Source organism: Eulemur rufifrons, unplaced genomic scaffold, assembly GCF_041146395.1.
Source record: "Eulemur rufifrons isolate Redbay unplaced genomic scaffold, OSU_ERuf_1 scaffold_84, whole genome shotgun sequence".
NCBI lineage: Eukaryota > Metazoa > Chordata > Mammalia > Primates > Lemuridae > Eulemur > Eulemur rufifrons.
In genome coordinates, this window is record NW_027182866.1 from 664,729 (window position 1) to 687,838 (window position 23,110).

Below are 23,110 nucleotides of genomic sequence, written 5' to 3' on the forward strand. Positions count from 1 at the left end.
TTCCTCACAGTTTTATGTATGATACATGTTGGGTATCTTTTTCACTAAATCTTCTAAAATGCCTTGTATTTTCCTGTGTTCACTGAACCCCACTCGCACCCTTTTTTCTTAGCAACCACTTCACTGTGGTTTCTATAGGGGACACAGTAAATCTTTAGGGAAAAAGTTATGTTGGAAAGTTTTTCATTTTTTCCAGAAGGACGGTCACTATGCAATATGGCCAAAAAAAATCTCTTCAACTTTCTCCCAATTTTGATTTCACCTAGGTGAGTACCTCAAATTTAGCAAGAAAAAAAGTAACTTTGCCATTAAGAACAGTAATGACTATTAAACATTTGATATGTTTTTGGAGGAAGAACCAGGGAAACATGGCCAGGGAAATACGTCAATATGGAAAAGTGTATAAAAACAGCAAAATGCTCAGAGCACTTTAAATTCAATAGAGAAATGAGGAGGCAGACTAACACAATGCCCCTATAAAGCTCTGATAAATTCCTTCTAGATCTAAATAAGTTTCCAGACTAAACAGATGCACTAATTTCCAGACTAAAAAGATGCCCAGCACAATGAACGAAAAGAGACTAATACCAAAGCATATCACATTTCAAAAAACCAGAGACAAGACGCAGACCCTCAAAGTGTCCAGATGGTAAAACTGGTGCCATATAAGGGGTCAAGAATCAAAGGGCACCAGATTTCCCAACTGCAACATTGGAAGCTCAAAGAAAACAGAGGAATATCTTGAACTAACTCCAACCAAGAATTCTATACTCAACAAAACTAACACGCCAAGGTCAGAATAAAGACACACAAAATCCAGGAAGCTACTAGAGGATGTTTTCCCCAAAGGGGGAAAAATGAGGAAGACATCCCACTGAGGCCCCAGCGTCCCAGTCCGTGCACGGGTGCCCTCCGACTCCGTGATCAGCAGCGACGCGGTGCTCACGCCAACACGCCGCCCACACGGCACTCAGCTCTGCATCAGGCACTGCTCTAAGCACTCTTCCTATTATCCATTTAAGTCTTACAACAATTTAATTAGTAAGCGTCATGAATATACACATTTGAAATGTTGAGAATAGCTAAACAGATATAGTCCAAGCCACCAAACTAGATTTTAAAAGTATAGCTAAAAAAGAAGATACAGTTCAAATTATTTTTAAACGATAAAAAGTATCAAGGACTTGTGGTGTGCCAGAGGCTACGATGCTAAATACTTCACAGGCACCACCTGACTCAATCCCTGTCCTGATCGCCATCATCATCACGCCTGTGACTTCAACTCTGCAAGACCACAGAAAAGCAGCTGTACAAAAAGTAAGGGGCAGAGCTAGGATTACACTCAGCAATCTGACTCCTGAGCCTAGTGGCTGACAGGGACACTGTATTTACTCTCATTTTAAAACAAGGAGTCTGTGTACATCTAAAAGAGAAAGTTAGATACAAGAATTAAGATTTACCCCTTTGCTCAAAACGTTCTTTGCCCTCTCCCCAAGCCAGGAAATGCCATTTAACCTTAAAGACAGAGCTCAAAGATGCCTCTTCAAGAACCTTCCACCCTTCCCCTACTTAAGCAATCTGCCTTCCGTCCACTCAGTTCATTGCTATTTTTCTATTCTACCAGCTGTAGGCAAGGACAGTGCCTTGCCCTGGTCACTGCTCTGAACGCTTTCTTGGGGAGGGACCTGTTCAGCCTTCACGCTACCTTTTCTAAGAGCTGCCACCACTGCTCCTCCTCCAAACGCCACGGTCTTGGGATGGGCCACGGGCAGCAGCTCGTTCACACTGACCTCACAGCCCTGTCTGCCCACCACTCTGCCCAGACCGGGGGTGGGACCTCCAACTCAAGCCAGGCCAAACAAACTCTATCCCCCAACAGCACGGACACTGAGCCCTTAAGTCGGGCGGGACCCCACACCCGGACGTGTAACAGGAACGCACAGCTGCGGCTGGCTACCCTCCAGATCACCCTCCTTCTTCCTGTCCATTCCTAGGCCCCTCTCCATTCCACTCCTTACAATTAATCCCATTAATGTTATTACTTTTGCTTGATCTAGAGCTTCCATTGGTTTGTTTCTTGCAATCAGTAACACTAATAGAACGTTCTGTATATCCAAACCTACACCAGCACCAAGTAACCCAGGTGCTTGTGAACAGATATGTGATCTCTTCACTTTATGGCTTCATCGCTGGTCTCCATGAGAACTCCCAAATCCCCACCTCTGTCATCCCTTCCAAGCTCGAATCTGTGGCCTCCAATTGCCCACCCTACGACTGCAAAGCCAGCAACAACAGACCCTCAGCCTCCTTCCGCGTGGCCGGTCTCGGCAGCATCTGCCACCCCCACTCACGTCCTCCTCGAGCCCTGCTAACTGGTTCTCCCGTGTCAGCCATCCACTCCCTGTTACTTCCCTGCCTGACGCCCCCCAATTCCTAGAAACTCTAGCCATCCCCTATCACGCTGACGGGCCTGTCAGATGCCACCAGTGTGAAAGGATGAGGGACTCAGGGTGCCTTTCCTTTCCAGACCCACTGATGGCCCCGCACAGACCCCGACACCCGCAGACCACACTGCCACCGCGTTCCAGCCAGTGCCCCCCGCACCCTGCGCTCTACCCCCGTGCCTCGGCCTCCTCCGGCTCACCATCTTTGCCTGTTACTTTCTTCCTCACCCCACCTCTCTTCTTCTTCAATCCATCTTACACATCACTGCCTGATTTATCTTTCTGAAGGACAGCTCTGACATATGACTCCTCCGCTCAAAAGTCTTCAGATACTCCTCCTACGGAAGAAAAATCGAACTTTTTAGCCTAGCCTAATTTTAAACCCGCACCAACTGTATTCCCAGGTATTCCTCCCAAGCAGTCTGATTCAGTAAGCCCAGGGAGGTCAAACAGATGTACACACACACCCCCGGCGACTCCGGTGCTCTCTGCCGGATTCGGACCGAGACCTTAACCACTAGCTGCTTCAACAGAAATCCTAGAAACACGAATAATTTTTGCCTTAAAGAATTAGAGACAATTTTAAAAAGTAAAATATTCCCCCCAACAGTCAAGAAAAAGGACTTAGTAGCTAAAGACATGAGCACCTTAATTTCCTATAAAACCTGCAAAACACGGAAGGTATTCTGAGTCAAAAGTGTTTTTATAATCCACGTTCTAAATAATCTGTGATTTGGAATGGAGACTGGAAAGAAACAAAACAACAGAAACCACGCCTCAGGCTGTGCAGACCACACGGTGCTCTGCGAGGCTGGGCTGGCGTCTGGGTCCCGGGGTCGCTGGGAGAAAGGCATCTGCGAGCCCGTCACTGTGCCGGGCACCCCTGCAGGCCGGAACGAGACACGCACAGACGTTTGCTGGGGTCCGAGCACATGTGCAGCCACACTGTATGTAACGGTACTAAAAACGATGAAAGCTTTAAATTATTGACAAATCATCTATCAATAAACTGGCCCCGATGCCCGGGTTATGTCTGTGAGCCGCCCTTCACTCGTTCACCTGACACCTACGACCACGGACCAAGCTACCATCACGGGCCAGGCAGCGGCACGCAGGGACCCGCAGGAAACGACACGGCTTCTGCTCTCACGGAGCTCACTTTCCAGCTGTGTCACACTACGTAAATAATGTCAGTCTTTAATTTCGATATGACAGGGGCCGTTCACTGCGAAGGAAAAATGAAACTGGGTAAGATAGGTGGGACAGGGGTCGTTCATAAAAAGGTGGCCAGAGAAGGCCACTCTGATGCTTTGACATCTACAGAGTTCCAAGGAGAGGGAAGGGTCGAGTTTATTCCCTGCTCACATGAAACACCGGCAAACTCTCTGGGTGTGAGAGGCAAATTAACCTTATTGTCTCCATTCCTGGAATGTTTAGTCCAACTGCTAACCCTCTCTTAAACTATGTTGGTACAAAAAAGCTCAGTTATTAAAAAAAAAAAAAAAAAAGGGGAGGAGAGTAAGAAGACCACAGTAAAGAAGTGGACAGGAGGCTGAGGCAGGAGGATGGCTTGAGCCCAGTAGTCTGAGGCTGCTGTGAGCTATGATGATGTTACTGGCCTCTAGCCGGGGCAACAGAGCAAGACCCTGTCTCCAAAAAAAAAAAAAAAAGGTAGAAACAGAAAAGAGTCCTACAAAAATCTGTTCTAAGGAGGATTTCCTGTTAGTTCCAGATGTTCCTTCCGAGTTAAGCTTTAAGCAAGCAAATATCTAAGTAAGATAAAATTCTTTGATCAAAGTACCATTAGTTATAGAAATTCTCCAAGAAGCTTACTGGCTGGGCGTGGTAACTCATGCTTATAATCCCAGCACTCTGGGAGGCTGAGGCGGGAAAATCACTTGAGGTCAGGAGTTCGAGACCAGCCCAAGCAAGAGAAAGATCCCATCTCTACAGAAAATAGAAAACTTAGCCAGGCGTGCTGGGTGCACCTATGGTCCCAGCTACTCGGGAGGCTGAGGCAGGAGGATCCCGTGAGCCCAGGAGTTCCAGGCTGCAGTGAGCTGTGATGACGCCACTGCTCTCCACCCTGGGCAATAAAGGGAGACCCTGTCTAAAAAAAAAACAGAAAGAAACTGAAAATGAGAAAGTAGAAACAGGAACCAAACCCAGCCTAGGCTGGCTCCTTGGGGAGCTTTCTGTTTTTCTGGGTGTACTTTCTCTACCCCTCTGCCGCCCTTTCTCTTACCAGCCACTGTTGTCCTGCCCACACTCCCACACCGTCTGCAATCCTACATCACAACGACTGCCAACACCAGCGTGTCTCCGTTTCTAGAAAGAGTCCTCTGGGCCAGGCGGCACCAGAGAAGATGCAGTGAGTCCTACGGGCAGCTGGCCCGGCCACATGGACAGTGAGTGGGATGCCTGAGAAGGGAGCATGGGGAGGCCAGGCAAAGGCTGGGATCTCCACCACAGAAACAAGCGTCTCTCAGTGAAGCTCACTGGCAGTCATGGCAGTCCCCCCCCCCACCCTCGGAGGATACGCTCCGAGACCCCCGGGGAATGCCCGAAACTATGGATAGTACCAAACCCAACATAAACTATATTTTTTCCTATACAAACATATCTGCGATAAAGTTTAATGTATAAATTAGGCACAGTAAGAGAGTAACAATAACTGATAATAAAATACACGGTAATAAGAGTCATGTGAAGGTGCCGAGGTAACTGAAAATGCCGAAGGCAAAACCACAGGTAAGGGGCTGCTGTGTCTCTTCGCCAGCTGAAGAGTGCGAGTCACAAAGCAGCATACCCGGATCCAAAAACATACACATCCAGCAATAATTCAGTTCCCCGAAACATATGAATGGTCAATAGACACAGGTAGCCTTAAAAAATAAAAAAGACAGGCTGGGAGTGGAGGCTGATGCTGTAATCCCAGCACTTTGGGAGACCAACGCCGGAGGATCACTTGAGGCCAGGAGTTTGAGACCAGCCCCATCTCTACTAAAAATACAGAAATTAGCCGGGTGTGGTGGCGCACACCTGTAGTCCCAGTTACTCAGGAGGCTGAGGCAGGAGGATCGCTTGAGTCTGAGTTCCAGGCTGCAGCGAGCTGTGATCACAACACTGCACTCCAGCCTGGGCAACAATGCAAGACCCTGTCTCTTTAAAGAAAACAAACCCAAAAAAAGGCAACTGTAAAACATCTTTAATATTTTTTTCTTTATAAGAATTCAAGAGTATCATCACTGTATTACCCGCTTATCTCTCAGAAATAGGAGAAAGGCTCGTGGCCAGAACTAGGGAATGCCTAACATAAAGGCAGCCACTTGCTAACTTGAGAGAACATCTGTTTCCAGTTCACCTGTCCCATCTGTCAGGAAAAACTACAGGGCATCTTCTAAAAGTCTGCTTTAACATTTCCTAGAGGCTGAGCTCCACCTCCACCACAGAAGCCGCTGTGAATGCTGGCGAGGCCCCTCTGCCGTCCCCACCCCCCTGGTCAGAGACTTAACTCTCATGCCCGGGGTGGGGGGGGGGAGTGAGAGCCAGCCGTCCTTCCATCCTTGTCCAAGTACTTGCAGGGGTGGCCCCTTGTCACGGGAACACACCACCCCACCTGGCAGGCCACAGGGACGGGCTCAGGCAGAGGCCGTGAGCCACTAAAGCCTCAGCTCCCACAAGACGCCACAGACGCTGCAGGAACTCACAGGACAGGGAAAGGCACTTCGCAGCCGAGGGAAGCGCGTGGCGCGGTAGCAGCCGCCCAGCAGCACGGGGCCCAGCTTGAGGAGGTCGACGGTCCAACAGCAGGTGGCGCCACACCCTTCCCGGTGACCTCAGCCCCCTAGAGCCAGGTTTGTGGCTGCCTGGATGCAAAGCTGCCTGGATGCAAAGCGAGCGCTGAGCTCTGCGTGGAAACCAACCCGCAGCAGGAAACGAGGGGAGTCCGGCCTGACGCTGCAGTCTGAGAAGCTACCCCACCCATCAGTTAGTAACTCTGGTTATTTAAGAATGAACTCAAAAATGGATTCCTTCGATTTATGGGTATTATTTTCAAATGGTTACTAACATCCTGGGACACACTTAAGTTGTTTAGACTCAATAAAGGGAATTCAGATATTTATTTTGGCCTGAGGGCACTGTGAAAATCCCGAGACATTGAAAGTGCCCCGAATTTGGGAGCTTTTGCGTTCAGACTCCAATCTGGGCCTCAGAAAGATGACGGACCCAACAGGGACCCAACAGGGACTGAGCGGCAGGGGCTGGGGAGGAGGAAAATGGAGAGAAAGAGGGAAGCAGGCAGACTGACGGAGGGGAAAGGAGGGAGGGGGTGGGAGGAGGTTAGAGGGGAAAGAAGGGAGAGGGAGGCGGAGCCCCCACAAGACCACCTTGACCACTGCATCCTCTCAGCCCGGCTCCAAATCCCCCCTAAAAGTCTCGCCGATTGCTCTGGCCCTCCTGGTTGTGGGCTGTAAAACTGGACAACATACATCCACCAAGAGTGAGAACAGACTTCCCCATCTGTGTGTCCCAGAACAAAACCCAACAGGAACTTAGTAACTGCTTGTTGAAAGGCATGTCTGCCATTGGCCAGCGCGGTGGCTCAGCCTGCAATCCCAGCACTCTGGGAGGCCGAGGCAGGAGGATCGCTTGAGCTCAGGAGACCAGCCGGAATAAGAGCGAGACTCCGTCTCTCCTGTAAATAGAAAAAGTAGCCGGGCACGATGGCGCATGCCTGTAGTCCCAGCTACTCAGGAGGCCGAGGCAGGAGGATCGCTTGAGCCCAGGAGTTTGAGGTTGCAGTGAGCTACAATGACACCACTGCACCCTACCCAGGGGACCGAACAAGACTCTATCTCAGAAAAAGAAAAAGAGAAAGGGACCTCACAGAGGAAGCAGGATCTGCAGTGCAGCCCTGAGGACAGGTGCATCTCAGACACTACAGACACTTAGCAGGTGGGGCAAGGACAGGGCACAGGGAAGAGCTGGCAGCAACCGTGAGGAAGCGTGAACCCGGCAGTCCAGGTGGCCAAAGCAGAGAGCTGGTGCCAAGGCCCAAGCAGGGGTTCAAACTGGACCCTCCACGTAGCACCAACTGCACCGGGATGACTCGCCAGAGAAGCCCCAGGACACGTCTCTGGTATTCGGCCCAAAATGCAAAACCTACATCAAACCATGAGGAAGCCCCCGACAGACCCAAAATGAAGACTGTTTTTCAGGATAACTGGTCCATACTCTTTAAAATGTCAAGGGTAAGAAAGACAGAAAAGCTGTTCCAGACGACAGGAGAGCAGACATGACCTGCAAATGCAACCCGTGTTCCTGGGTGCCTGGACCCTGGAAGGAAGAACCGCTGTACGATTAACGTCATGTGCATCAGAAAGCAGCTCAATGTCAGTGAAATTCAGTGATGTCGACAACTGAACTATGGTTATGCAAAACATGTCCATGTTCTCAAAAAAATACACACTGAAGTCTAGTGTTACAGGAGAAAAATTAATATGAACTTTTCATTCTATTTCATAACATATTCGTGTTTGTTTTAAAATGAAACTCATGTGTGTGTTAGAACAACCTGGCAGCCCCACGTATGACTAACCAAGGATGGAGAGGCACTCAGGGACTGCTGGGACGCCTTCTCCCCCCCACCACAGAGCATCAGCACCCCCAGAGCAGCCCCTTCAGCCAGAAGCTTGGAGCTTTGGTCACAAGGGGAGGCCCCTGCAAGAGCTTCCAGAGGTCAACGAGGAGACTCAGACAGCCTCAGAGTGAGAAGCGCTTCACCGGTTACCTTCTCACACGGTGTGAGCCACCATCAGGTTCCTAAGTTTACTGCCCAAAGGTGCAAAGCACTTCCTTTTCATGAAAGTAGAAGCCAAAAGCCCAGCAGAAAGGTAGGGCACCCACGGAGAGCTCAGAAGTATGTAGGAAGCACCCTCTGGAGACCCCCCAGAAACACCCTGGCATGGGCAGGCGGCAGAATCCCAGCACACATAACTGCCACACAGGGAAGGGAGAACCGGACCTCACTCACCCTCAGGCAGGCCACTTCCCTCTGCCCAGGAGCACCATGCTAGGCCCCCGGCACAGCGCAGGGGTCTTGCCCACACTGCAGACAGTGGGGGTGCCCTGTGCATGCAGGGTGTTGAACTGCATCCTTTGGCATCCACCTATCAGACGCCAGTAGCACCTGCCAAGTTATGACAACCACACATGTCTCCAGACACTGCCAAATGTCCCCGAGAACCCAGTCACTGTTCCTCTCTTCAGCCATCAGAGTCCGTGAATGGGCTGTCAGTTTTCCAACCAACCAAATGAGTGACACCAGTTCAGACGGGCAGGCTGTGGGGAGGCGCTGGCTAGAAACGGAAGCAGTGAGGGCTGCAGAGAGACAAAGACAATTAGTGACAAATACCCTACCACGTAAGTTGTGCAATAACTTATGGCCAACACAGGTAATATTCAAGGTGACCTGACTACTTTCAGAGCCTCGCCCCTAGGGAAAGCACCTGGCCAGTTCAGAAAAGCGACGCCACCGCCACCCGCGTGGCTGCCGCACTGGAGGGGACGGGGATGGGGGACACGCTGGCAACCTGGGACAAACATACACCACAGACATTTTCTAGATTTCACAAAGACCTTCCCTGAAACACCTACCTACGAGACCTCAGTGCCCTTTTGATGGATAAATCCCCAGTGACTAAGTCCCACAGCTTCCACACCTTGCTATCCTATGAGCTTAAGAGAACTACAAGACGGACTGACCCCTCGTCCTCCTCGAAGAGCTCATTTCCAGGCCCTCTTCAGCACACGTCCCACGGCGGAACTCCCCGGGAACCCCAGCAAGTGAACACCCAAATTTCAGATATCACGGTAAGACTAAAACAGACGTTTAAATTGGAAAAATTCTGAAAACCTATCTATAATTTTTAAGCACAGAATACCTAACCATTAGCTTAGTACGTTAACACATAATTGATAAGAGAAATAGAAAAAAAAAAAAGACAAAGCTATTTTCCTGTGGGAGGTGGTGTTGCACAGTGATTAGAAACAGAAGGCTTGGGGTCACCAGAAAGGCGAGTCTGGGTATTAGTCCTGTGATGTCAGCTGCTTAAGCACCCAAGCCTGCCTCCTCTGCTGGTGACAGGTCAAAGGACGCCAGCTCATAGCAGGGGAGTGATTTTCCCCTGTGGCCACAGTCACTCTGCAAATCCATGCTGGGAATCTCAGTCCCAGAACCCACCAGCAGCCCCCACCCCGCCCCGTATCACCGCAAGCTACACCCCTGCCCACCAGTTCCGCCCATCACCACGCTGCACGCTGGTTCACTGCACAGAGCAGACAGCACACGTCTGCGCCTCAAGAACCCGACACGCCCGAACCTCAGGAAATTAACTTTCGAGTCCTTAAAGTACACAATCTCGCCAACGAATTCTGAAAAATCTAGTGTACGAAAGATTTTTCCACAAATGTATACTTTAAGTAGAATTCTACCTCTTGTCATTTATGTATTAACCAAGAGATTATACTTTAGTTGAAAATCTCCCAACATCGTTTGCTCCCTACATTTTAAGAGTGTTCACCTACTGCTGTTTGTTTCCCCTCTTTGATGTGATTTAAAGTTTTATCAGCTACAATTAGCTTAACCAGCTAAATTTCACTTGGCCTTTGGTTGTGCACTTACTTTATTTTACTTTTTTTTTTTTTCTTGTGCACTTACTGAAGGGTGTTACTGGCTGGGCCCTGTGGCTCAGCACTTTGGGAAGCTGAGGTGGGAGGATGGCTTGAGGTCAGGAGTTTGAGACCAGCCTGAGCAACATAGTGAGACTCCATCTCTAGAAAAGATAGAAAAATTATGGCTGGGCACGGTGGCTCATGCCCATAATCCTAGCATTCTGGGAAGCCAAGGAGGGAGGATTGCTTGAACTCAGGACTTCGAGACCAGCCTGACCAAGACCGAGACTCCCAACTCTATAAAAAATAGAAAAAAGAGGCCGGGCGCGGTGGCTCACGCCTGTAATCCTAGCACTCTGGGAGGCCGAGGTGGGCGGATCGTTTGAGCTCAGGAGTTCGAGACCAGCCTGAGCAAGAGCGAGACCCCACCTCTACTAAAAATAGAAAGAAATTATATGGACAACTAAAAATATATATAGAAAAAATTAGCCGGGCATGGTGGCGCATGCCTGTAGTCCCAGCTACTCGGGAGGCTGAGACAGGAGGATCCCTTGAGCTCAGGAGTTTGAGGTTGCTGTGAGCTAGGCTGACGCCACGGCACTCACTCTAGCCTGGGCAACAGAGTGAGACTCTGTCTCAAAAAAAAAAAAAAAAATAGAAAAAATTAGCCGGGCATGCTGGTGCTCACCTGTAGTCCCAGCTTCTCGTGGGGCTGAGGCAGGAGGATTGCTTGAGCCCAGGAGTTTGAGGTTGCAGTGAGCTACGATGATGCCACTGCACTCTAGCCAGGCTCTGTCTCCAAAAATAAAAAAGGAAAAATTAGCCAGGCGTGGTAGTGCACCCAGCCACTCTGGAAGCTGAGGCAGGAGATCACTTGAGCCCAGGAGTTCGAGGCTTCAGTGAGCTGTGCACCACTACACTCCAGCCTGGGCAACAAAGTGAGATCCCATCTCAAAAAAAAAAAAAAAGAAACAAAGAAAAGAAAATTTTTTTTTTTTTTTTTTTTGAGACAGAGTCTCACTCTGTTGCCCAGGCTAGAGTGAGTGCCGTGGCATCAGCCTAGCTCACAGCAACCTCAAACTCCTGAGCTCAAGGGATCCTCCTGTCTCAGCCTCCCGAGTAGCTGGGACTACAGGTGAGCACCAGCATGCCCGGCTAATTTTTTCTATATATATATTTTTAGCTGTCCATATAATTTCTTTCTATTTTTAGTAGAGATGGGGTCTCGCTCTTGCTCAGGCTGGTCTCGAACTCCTGAGCTCAAACGATCCGCCCACCTCGGCCTCCCAGAGTGCTAGGATTACAGGCGTGAGCCACCGCGCCCGGCCAGAAAAATATTTTTAAAGAGTGTTACTATTTAACATTACAGTACTGTCACTAAAACCCACTAGATTGCAGTTACATTGTATCAGTAATAACAGCATCCATTCTTATACAAAAACCAGGAAGAAGATGCAGAATAAAAACACGGCAATAAGGTACTATGACAGAGCAAACTATACAGCAGCAGTAAAAATCTTATACTTGAAAGGCAAATGTAAACTAAAACTATGAAATTTCTGTAATATGCTCATTTCAATCATGCTAACTTTGAGAAAGCTTCCAAAATTTCCAAATATATCGGATTCAGGCCTAGAGCTAAAAAAATAAAAACAAAACTTCCAAATATAAACAATTTGCTTTTATATTTCTTCCAAAATGAAAAAAATCTCCTTTCTTCTAATTATCATGATCTTGGTAAATTTTCCAAAAAATACAGAGAAAATGGTATCTTCATACAGTTCCTTGCCGCCATCCACCCCCATGAGAAAACATGTTTCCCAAAGGCGGAAGCAGGCTGTCCAGGAAGTATCCAGCCATTGTCACTACAACGAGAAGGGTTTGCACCACACTGATGTAACCCAGCAGCCGAGGCGAGTGCACTGGGATGCACACGCGTGAACAACGATGGCTTCGCGGTACCAGTCGGCGGGTGCTAGACGCTGCTGAGTGAGCACGTGTGCTGTGCGGCCTTTGCATTCTAAATGACTGAGCGAGTAGAGCAACCAATCTGCATCAGCATCACATTTTGCATTAAGCTTGAACGTTCCTCCAGGGAAACCATTCAGATGATTCACAAGGCTTCTGGGGACGATGCCATGAGTGCCGCACAAGTAGAAGTGTGGCACAGACGGTTCAAAGATGGTCGAGAATCTGTTGGAAGTGATGCACGCTCTGTAAGGCCTGCAGCAGGCAGAACACCTGGGAACGCTCAACGCGTAAGGTTAAGAGACGCAGGGAGAACTGTGTGAGGTCCAAGGTGCCCGCTTTGAAGGGGACTAAGGTGTCACTGTCCTAAGTACAATGTTTCTTGTATCTTCTTCAATAAATGTCTCTATTTTTCATATTACATGGCTGGATGCTTTCCAGAAAGACCTTGTATATTGCTTCCAGACTTTATGTGTCAAAATACATAAATGCATAACTTTTCACGAATGAATCAAACAGTACCCTCTTCCCCAAACCATACATATTTTTCAAATGCCCCACCCCTACTTTCTGCACTGTGGTCATCTCTTCAAGCCAATAAACAAGGGTCACCTTAATTTTTTTTTCTTTAACAACCGCACCATATCCCATTCTGCAAGCCTAGCTTACTCTAACCAGGCCTTGCTCCTGGGCATTTGGTCCAGGCATTCACACCTACTACGGACACACTCATACCACAAGCATTTATTAAGACCTACTATGGACACTTTTAGAGGATGCATCAGGGAATGAGGCGGACACAGCTCTCGACCCTCAAGGAGTTTATAGTTTAGTAACAATTTTTTGCTTTTATACCAAAAATTCTAGCTAGGAGTTACAAGCAGAGACTGTTTTTAATCTTTTGCTTTTATAACTAATGTTGTGATAAGTATTCTCATTTTTTCCCTTTGGATAAATTCCTAAAAATAGATTTGCTGGAACAATTTATTTTGGAAATGCTACTTTTATACGAGGGATATTAACCCTCTTTATCTCATACATTCCCAACACTATAGTTCAGAGGTCCCCAAACAGGCATCTTTTGCTGTAGATATATTCTGAATATTTAAACAGATAATCTTTTCACGGCTTATAGCCTTACTGTCATGCTAAGAAACCCTTTCCCTACACATCCTACCTCAAGCTTATAAAATACTTTTCTCAATTTTTTTCTAAGACTTCCATGTTTTAATTTTTACTTTAAATCTTTAATCTACCCAGAACCCATGTGTGCTGTGAGATGTAGTTTTCAACTTTATTTTTTCCAATTGGAATGCCAGTTAATCCAAGACCTTTTTACACTACAAATCATTCACTCCCAACTGATTTTAAAATACCACACTAATCAAACTAAATTCCTATTAATTTACAAGTCAGTACTTAGACTACTTTGCTCCACTTACCCATGGTACTTAAAAAAAAATACCCAATAGATACTTTCCTTATCTTTCTTTTTTTAGAACTGACTTCCCTCAAATACTGACGCTCCCAGATTAAGTGACATCTTTAAAACATTCAAGCCTGTGCACCCAGGAACACTGTACTCAAGTTCTGTATTCACGTCCATTTATTCAAGTTCCCTTTCTTCTCTTCAATGATACATCTGAGTTTCCTTCCTACGGGTCTTATAACTGACTTACACACGTTTTTCCCCCTTTATTAAAGGGGGAAATTTTAGGCTCACAACCATGAAACAAATAGCATGAGTCTATTTCCCTAAGAATTCAAAAACAGTTAACACTGATAAAGAATGTTATTCACAGGCCGGGCGCGGTGGCTCACGCCTGTAATCCTAGCACTCTGGGAGGCCGAGGTGGGCGGATCGTTTGAGCTCAGGAGTTCGAGACCAGCCTGAGCAAGAGCGAGACCCCATCTCTACTAAAAATAGAAAGAAATTATATGGACAGCTAAAAATATATATAGAAAAAATTAGCTGGGCATGGTGGTGCATGCCTGTAGTCCCAGCTACTCGGGAGGCTGAGACAGGAGGATCCCTTGAGCTCAGGAGTTTGAGGTTGCTGTGAGCTAGGCTGATGCCACGGCACTCACTCTAGCCTGGGCAACAGAGAGAGACTCTGTCTCAAAAAAAAAAAAAAAAAAAGAATGTTATTCACAAAAAAGCTTCTAAAGACCAGAGGCTCTGTCAAGCCCACTGCTCCTTTACCTTATCTGACCATTCGTTCTCTCATGTATTTGATTCAAAGTAGTGACTTCCACAGTAACACTGAAAACAAAATTTCACTACAAGGTGATAGAAAGTTTACTTCAAACATTCAAGCCGGAGAGCTAATTACAGGCAGGGCTCTGGGCCCCCACGTGGGCTTCCCTACAGCGGGGCCAGGTAGCAGGAAAGGGCGGAGCAGCAGCACAGGTGCACGGAGGCCCTGCTTCCTCCTCAGCGACTTACTCGCCTTCATCTCAGCCACATAGACGGCACGGAGAAAGAATGAGGAAACTATTTGTCTTAACAGTTATTCACCGTGCGGCTAGTTACTCCTTGCTGCCTCCTCTTCCAGATGACCCGATTACCCCCCACTCCTGCTCACCGCCCCCCAGAATGTCTCTGATTTTGTAATAGGTCAGTATGTGCAAAACTTCAGAGCTGTTTATCTTCAGTTTATCAAGGAATACCTATGTGAACACGCTTGTATAACGTGACTTGTAACACTGCTTTGTTGTGTCTTTAGATTCACAAAGACAATCTTTTGTTTTTCAAAAAATCAAATCCCTTTCTCTCTCAACCAAACCCAGCTTTCTTTTTTTTTTTTTTTTATTTCAGCTTATTATGGGGGTACAAAAGTTCAGGTTATATAAATTGCCCATGTCCCGCCCATCCCCCCCCGTCAGAGCTTCAAGCGTGTCCATTCCCCAGACAGTGTGCATCACACTCATCATGTAGTTACACCCCCATCCCCCCGAGTCAGAATAAACCCAGCTTTCTTAATCACACTTTGTCTCTTCCAAAACCTAATATTCTGAGCTTAGCAGGCAATTTATGCAGACTGCCATGCACACAAGAGTTGCTGGAATTGCAGTAAGATATTATTGTCTGCTGAGAGCCAACCAGTTCAACCCACCTCTCAGCTATAAAACAAAATTGTATACTAAATTCAAACTGCTGTAACGTGTCTCGTGTCACAGCTAAATTGCTAACTGGAGAGAGCTGCATACTGATTAGGACAAATTCTGAAGCTGTGAAACAGCTGCCGTAAAATGTCATGTGACCATTAACTCAATCCCAAGACCTGGCACCAATGATGAGCCAGGCCCGTGGGCACAAAGACAGATTAGAAACCCTCCAGCCTTCGAAAGGCGTTCAGCCTTCTGTTACCACCTGTCTACTGCAGCTTGTTTCTGCCGACATCACCTGTGCTTGCTTCTCACCCCGGGGTCCAGGGACCAGCCACACCCGCGGCACCAGGGAGCTTGTTAGAAAAGCCGGCCCCCCCCCCCCCACTGAGGGAGTCAGGATCTGCACTAACAAGACCCCAGGGCACTCGTGGGCACACTCAAGCTTTGAGACACACCCAAACAAACAGGAGGCTTAGAATCTCCCTACTTAAAAAACAGAACTCTCCATTGTTTCTCACATCACCCTCCAGCTCCTGGGCCCTTTCGCTGCCCACTAGAGCGAACCCTGAAATAGTGTCTAAACAGGGGGTCTCCCCCAGACCACCCATGTTGCAGCTCAACCCGATCTGGCTTTCATCCCCACCATGTCACCTGCTGCAGTCCTTAAATCTAAGGACCCTTTTCCCCCGCTCCCTTTCCACCTGAACCCTCACCTGCACAACTCACGGTCAACCCCACCCCTCTGTCCTTCCTGAAGAGCTGCCCCTCCCCACCTCTCCCTCTACCTAACCTCTACTGGCTGCGCACGTGGTGGTGATGGCAACCACTCGGGGATTTGAACACTGTGACTCCCACACTGGACTCACTCCAGGGCCAACAAACTCATTAGCCAACACTTGCACTTGGCTGTCCTATGTCCATTTGGAGCTTCAGAGGTTCAAAGAGTGGCTCCGGGTCCCCACTGGAGCCAACAGACCTGCCTCAGCTCAGTGCCCAGCACCGTCACCCTCTAAGTTCCCAGAGCCACCGTCCTTTCCCCTGGTCCCAGCGCCCACCCGTCAGCAGTGGCTGACTACCTCCACCATCTCTTCCCGTCTCCTCAGCCAAGCCGCCTCACTTCTCACCGAGAGTCTCCTTCGAATCACCTCTCTTCTCTTGCCCCCCAAAATTCATTCTTCATTGAGCAATCTGAACAATCTTTTAAAATTCATTTTGTCACTCCCCGCTTAAAAGCTTTCAATGGCTTTCTACTACATCAAGAGGAAAAAATCCAAACTCTTTCCCACAGTGTGGTAACCATATATAACGCAAGGTCCACACCAGGGCACTTTGACAGCTGAGCCCATCCTGGGCAAGCTGGGCCCAAGCCTCCGGCTCACGAGGCCGTGCGATCCAGGCCCGGCTTCCTCTCCCACCTGCCCTCCCACAGCTCTGCTCCTTGGGCTCCAAGCCTCAGCTGCACCGGCACCCTCACCTCTGGCCTTTAGCACTGAGACCCCTTACCTACCTGTCTCATTCTTCAGGTGTCTGTCACCTGCTCAGAAAGGCCTTCCCCAATTACTCTAAACCAAGTGCCTTCTCTCTGCCCAGATGCCCACAGCACCTAGCACAAGGCCTGAACTTTGCTTCTTCACTAGTTGGTATCTCCCTCCAGAAAATGAAAGATGAGAAGCAACTTCCCAGTACTTAATCATCACCAAGCACAGTGTCTTCCTTAACATAAGTACTTGATCAATATTAAATAAACTGAAGTAAATGGATGCCTTTAAGGAGTTCATTTTTGGAACCCATTCCACAGATATCACGACATTAGTGTCAACCGGACATCCTAAGGCAGGCAGCTCAAAGGTCACCAGAGAGAGAAGACTATAATGGACAAGCAACGGCCACCGTCTCTGCAGTTCCTACGGTCAGGAACCAGAGGCCGCCTCCCCCCTCCCAGAGTCTAGGCTGGGCCTGGTAACGTGCACTGACCCAGAGAAGGCAGCACGGACGACACTGCGACTTCCAAGCACAGCCTGGAGCAGCCGTCAACCGCCGCTCCTGCCCTGCTGGGACTCGGCCACCACGGGAGGAGGCCCGAGCTGGACTGCAGGAGAGGTCAGGCAGAGGGGAACAGCGGCACCTGCTAACAGCCCACCTGGGAGAGGCCGGTCGGGAGGCACAGCCCCCAGCCCACCTGCGGCGCTTAGGCAGCGGAGCCCCGCCCACATCGACACCACACAGAATGACGGACAGTTACTGCTCTACGTCACTAAGTTTTGGGGTCGTGTTATGCAGCAATGGACAGCTGACGTGAGGCCACAGCAACTTCCTTTGAACTGCGGGACGCACGTCTCGACTTTGGCACTGCTGCAACCTTGGGCCGCACAACCCTTTGCTGTTGAGCAGCACCCCTGTGGCACACCCCAAGGTGTGACACCCACACACACCTGCCTTGGGGGCTCGGTGCTGTCACAAGGAAAGCTGGGCCACTCTGTGCCTTCTGCTCACTGACTTCTCATCTCGGTCCTCGGACCCCAAAGGACAGTTCGTGTAACAGACACTGGCAGGAGCCCCCACCTATCCGTGTGAAGATTACCACAGTTGAAACAGACTTTAACTTTCGAAACTCATGTCCTGATCGGAACGCTTCCCCACACCGTCCAGATTCCCGCTAGTGACGACTCCGGTGCTCCATCGAGGACTGTCTGTTATGGCTGCTACCAGCACACAGCACTTTGTAAACTAAATTCTATTAAAATTAAATAAAACCAGAAAGTCGGTTTCTCAGCCACGCTAGTCATTCACATTTCAAGTGCTCAACACACACAAAGGCCAGTGGCAGACATACGGGCAGCACAGATGAGAGGACCTTTCCACCACTGAAAACATTTCTATTGGGCAGCGTATAAAACACAGACACTAAAAGCAGAGTGAAAGCTTTCTGCTTGAGATGCGGAAAGTTACCGCTTCTAAGAGTGGAGTTTTCTCTCTTCAATACCCACCAGGCACTCAGCATTGGACTCTGATGAATACTAACATAGAGCCAAAACGTAGAATTTTAAGTGTAACTGTAATTACACGTTAGGTTTTCAAATCAACAAGGAATAGAAGATGCATTCCTAATGTGTTCCCACTGACTTATAACATTAATCTCAACAATTTAACAAGTTTTTTTTTAAGCTTAGCAGTATATAAATCTGTGAATACTTAAACTAGAAGAGCTGCTTTTTTTTTTTTTTTTTTTTGAGGTGGAGTCTCACTCTGTCACCTGGGCCAGAGTGCCCCAGCATTAGCCTAGCTCACAGCAGCCTCAAACTCCTGGGCTCAGGCGATCCTCCTGCCTCAGCCTCCCGAGTAGCTGGGACTACAGGTACGTGCCACCATGTCCAGCTAGTTTTTCTGTATTTTGTAGAGACGGGGTCTCACTCTTGCTCAGGCTGGTCTTGAACTCCTGACATCAAGCAATCCTCCTGCCTCGGCCTCCCACAGTGCTGGGATGACAGGCGTGAGCCACCGCGCCCGGCCAAGAGCTGCTATTTTAAAGCTCTTCCTTCATAGTTGAAGGAAAATTCTTAAACTTACAGCATACTACTTAGCATCTTCTTGAATATGTCAACTTTAACTTAAAGAAAATGTGTATTGGCCAGTTCCATATTTTTAAAAAATGTAAAGAGAGCATGCTGGTCACTTATCGAGACAAAAAGCACACTGTAAATGCTGTACGTGTTTGAATCCGCGTGCGGCCCGGAGACTCTCCCCGCAAAAGCTCACCCCTTTCCCTTCTCATCTCCGGGGCGGCTGCCCCACGCCCCGCAGTCGTTGAGGCCTTCCCAGTAACCCTTCCATCTGTCCTCAGAAGACCACCCTTAAGTCTCCTTGGTCCTCACTACGTGTTGCACAGGCCCCTGCCCCCGAACGTGACTCTGCAGATTCACTTGGGGCACGTCCCCCAAAATCCCCGAGTCCTGGGCTTACAGACAGACGTTTTCAGGGAACGCCGTCAGGTTCAAGAACGAACCCAGCCCACGTCAACAGCCTGACTGGTGTGCCCTCAGCCCCCAGCCAGCTCCGGTCACACCTGTGTAATCACAACTTGTGGTAGGTGCCACGAAGGCAAAAAAACTGATCAGGTCACATAACAAGGATGACCAGGAAAAGCCTCTTTGAGGTGACACTCACGCGGAGACCTAAAGGTCAGGACCCAGCAGTGAGAACAGCATGAGGACTGGAGATGTTAGGTGGACGGGGGGGGGGGGGGGGGGTGATGAGTCCGGATGTCAGGCCAGAGACAGGACTCTGGGAGCCATCAAACGCACCAGTCAAGAGCATTTCCAACAGACAAGAACAGATGTGACTGAATGAGGAGAGCTCAAGGAAAGGAAGACCCTTACACTCAGGGCTGAACTCCAGACAAAGACGTGCAGGGCAGGCAAGAGGAGTCCTGCAAGGAAACTGAGGACACAAAGGCAGAAGGAAAACCAGGAACCTGTGATGTCACAGACTCTTAAGAGAAGAGGGTTTCAAGGTGGCAGTGGCACAGACAGTTCAAAACCGAGTCACCATATGTTCAAAACAGAAAAAAACAACCATTTCAGAGAATGTTCTTACAGAGAATGGAAAGAACAGAAGACGGACAGAGGCTCCTGCAAGTGGTTCTCCCATCCCCCGACTTCGTGCTTCACCTGAAAAGCCTAATTCCGTTCCTGAACTTTGGTTCTGTGAAACGTCCAGAATCCTTCTCGGACATTTACCTTTTCCTATTTAAATTCTCTTTTATTAGTTTCCCCAGCCTGCAACTGAGACTTCTCTTTCCAAGCTTGGCCATGGAGGGAGGGTTAATGACATGGGAGACGGAGAGCTAGAACACAAGGAGAAGGCGGCCAAAGGGGAAGCTTCTAGGTGACCAGAGCAGATCCAACAGTGTCCCCCTCAAAACGCGTATCCACCTGGAACCTGTGGATGTGACCTTATTTGGAAAGGTCTTTGCAGGTGTGATTAGTTAAGTCAAAATGAGGTCATGCTGGATTAGGGTGGACCCCAATCCAATGACTGGTGTCCTGAGGAGAGCAGGGACAGACACACTGAGAAAAGGCCACATGACGACAGGTAGAAACTGCGGTGACAGGGCTACAAGGCAAGGAACAATAATGATCGCTGGCAACCGCCAGAAGCTAGAAGAAGTAATGTTTGTGGATAATCTGTTACAACAGCCACAGGAAACTACTACTGTAACATTTCAGAGCCTCGCAGAACCCGAGGACCTTAACTCCGAGGCCAACCTCAAGGACAAGAATATAGCGATGGGGCTGTGGAGGACGGCACACGGGCACTGGAGCTAACATTCCGAGGTCTTGCTAGGCTGGATGCTAAGAATTTTATTTGCACCATCTCATTTAATCCTCACCATCCTAAGAGACAAGAAAACTAAGGTAGGGGAGTTAAATAACTCACTCAAAACCTCAAATCTAAGAACTGGCAGAACCAGAATACCCAGCACATGGATATGGCTGAACTACAGGGAAAAGATACAATTGATAATTATCAAGAAACTAATCATGTTTTCAAAGATGAATGACATCCAGAAATATACATATTGAAAAGTAGAAAAATCAGAATTTTGTGCTGGGCATGGTGGTTCATGCCTGTAATCCTAGCACTCTGGGAGGCCAAGGTGGGAGGATCACTTGAGCTGAGGAGTTCAAGACCAGCCTGAGCAAGAGCGAGACCACATTTCTAGTAAAAATAGAAAAATTAGCCGGGCGTGGTGGCGCCTGTAATCCCAGCTACTCGGGAGGCTTAGGCAGAAGGCTCACTTGAGCCCAGGAGTTTGAGGCTGCTGTGAGCTGTGATAACACCACCACACTCAACCCTGGGAGATAGAGCAAGACTGTCTCAAAAAATAAAAACAAACAAACAAACAAAAAACAGAATTTTTTAAAAAATCTGTATATATGGAAGGAATCTCTATACACACACACACACACACACACACACGTGCGAGTAATACAAAAGACTAAAAAGAAATGTAATAATCCTTTTTTTTGTTTCCCCCCTTTTGAGAAAGAGTCTCACTGTTGCCCAGGCTAGAGTGCCGAGGTGTGAGCCTAGCTCACAGCAACCTCAGACTCCTGGGTTCAAGGGATCCTTCTGCCTCAGCCTCCCGAGTATCGGGGACTACAGGCATGCGCCACCATGCCTGGCTACTTTTTTCTATCTATATTTTTAGTTGTCCAGCTAATTTCTTTCTATTTTTTTAGTAGAGACGGGGTCTCACTCTTGCTCAGGCTGGTCTCGAACTCCTGAGCTCAAACAATCCACCCGCCTCAGCCTCCCAGAGTGCTAGGATTACAGGCGTGAGCCACCTCGCCCGGCCTATTGCCCGGCCCATGAAATGTAATAATCTTATATGGTTATTTTATTTCCTGATAGGAAAATTATGGATTTCCCCTCATTTGCATGTTCCTAATTTTCTACAATAAACATTTTTATTATCAAAATGCAAAAGTAAAAAATAAAAACTAAGACAACAGGAACAAGATCTCCAGGGAATGAGAACAGGATAGATGGTGGAGAAACTGAGGCAGTGGAAACAGACTGCAGTTTGGGGAGTTTAATTTTAAAAAAGGAAAAAATGCGAATAGTGGCTAGAAGAGATACCAAGACTAACCGGCATTAAGTTATATAAGACTCAGTCAAGGTTGAAGGTAGAGTATACGGAGCCCCTGAACAAACAAGATAAAATCGTTGGTGAACGTTCTCAAGGGGAAGAATCTTCCCTTCAGCAACACAGGGAGAGGCAGATGCAGACACGGATTCCAGGCGGAGGAGGGAAGGGCTCCCGTCGGAAGGTCCACGGTGCAATAAGCAGAGCACAGGCAAGTGACCCGAGGCCCCAGTCAGACAGGGATCCACTGACACCAGGGCCACGTGCCTAATCTCCCTGTTAACAGTTTAGTCATCTGTGAAATGGAGCTATTAAAAACACCTAATGCTGCTGGGCACACTGGCTCACACCCGTAGCCCCAGCTACCCGGGAGGCTCACGCAGGAGGATCACCGGAGCCCATGAATTTGAGGCTTGTGGTGGGCTACGATGACAGGACTGCACTCCAGCCTGGGCAAGAGTGAGACCTCGTCTCCTTTACCACCCCCTCCCCCCCACACACACCAGTACCTGCCACAGAGTAGATGTGAGGCTCACACAGCAGTACTGACGGTGCCTGGCACATGGCAGGCACCCAACAAGCAAGAGCGAATAGCCTTGGTATCACCAACAGGGCAAAATGCAAGTTCATCGACTACCAAGGGAGTGTTGGGTAAGCCTGGAAGACCAAGCTTTGAAGAAAATGATTTCAACAGGGAAATCTTAAAGCACCTCTCCTAACACACTTCCCATAAAGTCTATGGCAAGTGGGGACTAACATCAATTTTCCAGGACTCATTTCAGTTCCAGGCGCAGCCTTGATTCAAGCTTCTCCTTCTGCCTGGAACCCTCTTTTCCCAGATGTCTGCCTGGTTTGTCCCCTCACCTCCTCCCACTCTCGCTCCAATGTTTCGACTGCCCTTTTTAATACTGAAACACCAGCAATCCCTACAGCCCGCCTGCCGGCTTTCAGCACATTCCTCCATGTCACAGGTGATGCTCCTGTGGCCAGGGCAAGTGAGCATCTTAGTGGCTGCTTCCAGCAGCCCCCCTTGGCATGGCCAGGCCCAAGACCACCCAGGCCCGCGTTCCCCGCCCTTGCCCCCTGCAGGCTCCTTCCTCTCAGCACCCCTCAGCCCTGCCCAGAGGCTCTCCTCACCCCACCAGCACTCACCGCCCTCAGGGACCTCCACAACTGAGGGCTTCATCTACTTCTCACTCTCAGCCACTTCGGCCCATTCCCTCTGCTCTCCGAGGGCCCTTTCCGTGGGCTCCGACCCACC

The 23,110-nt window shown here is 48.7% G+C and overlaps 1 protein-coding gene across 4 annotated transcripts in view; it reads right to left on the reverse strand.

Annotated features, from left to right (window-relative positions):
• The window catches only part of GNB1 (G protein subunit beta 1), a 77,556-nt gene that overhangs the window by 46,723 nt on the left and 7,723 nt on the right, over positions 1-23,110 (reverse strand). The window lies entirely within an intron of this gene.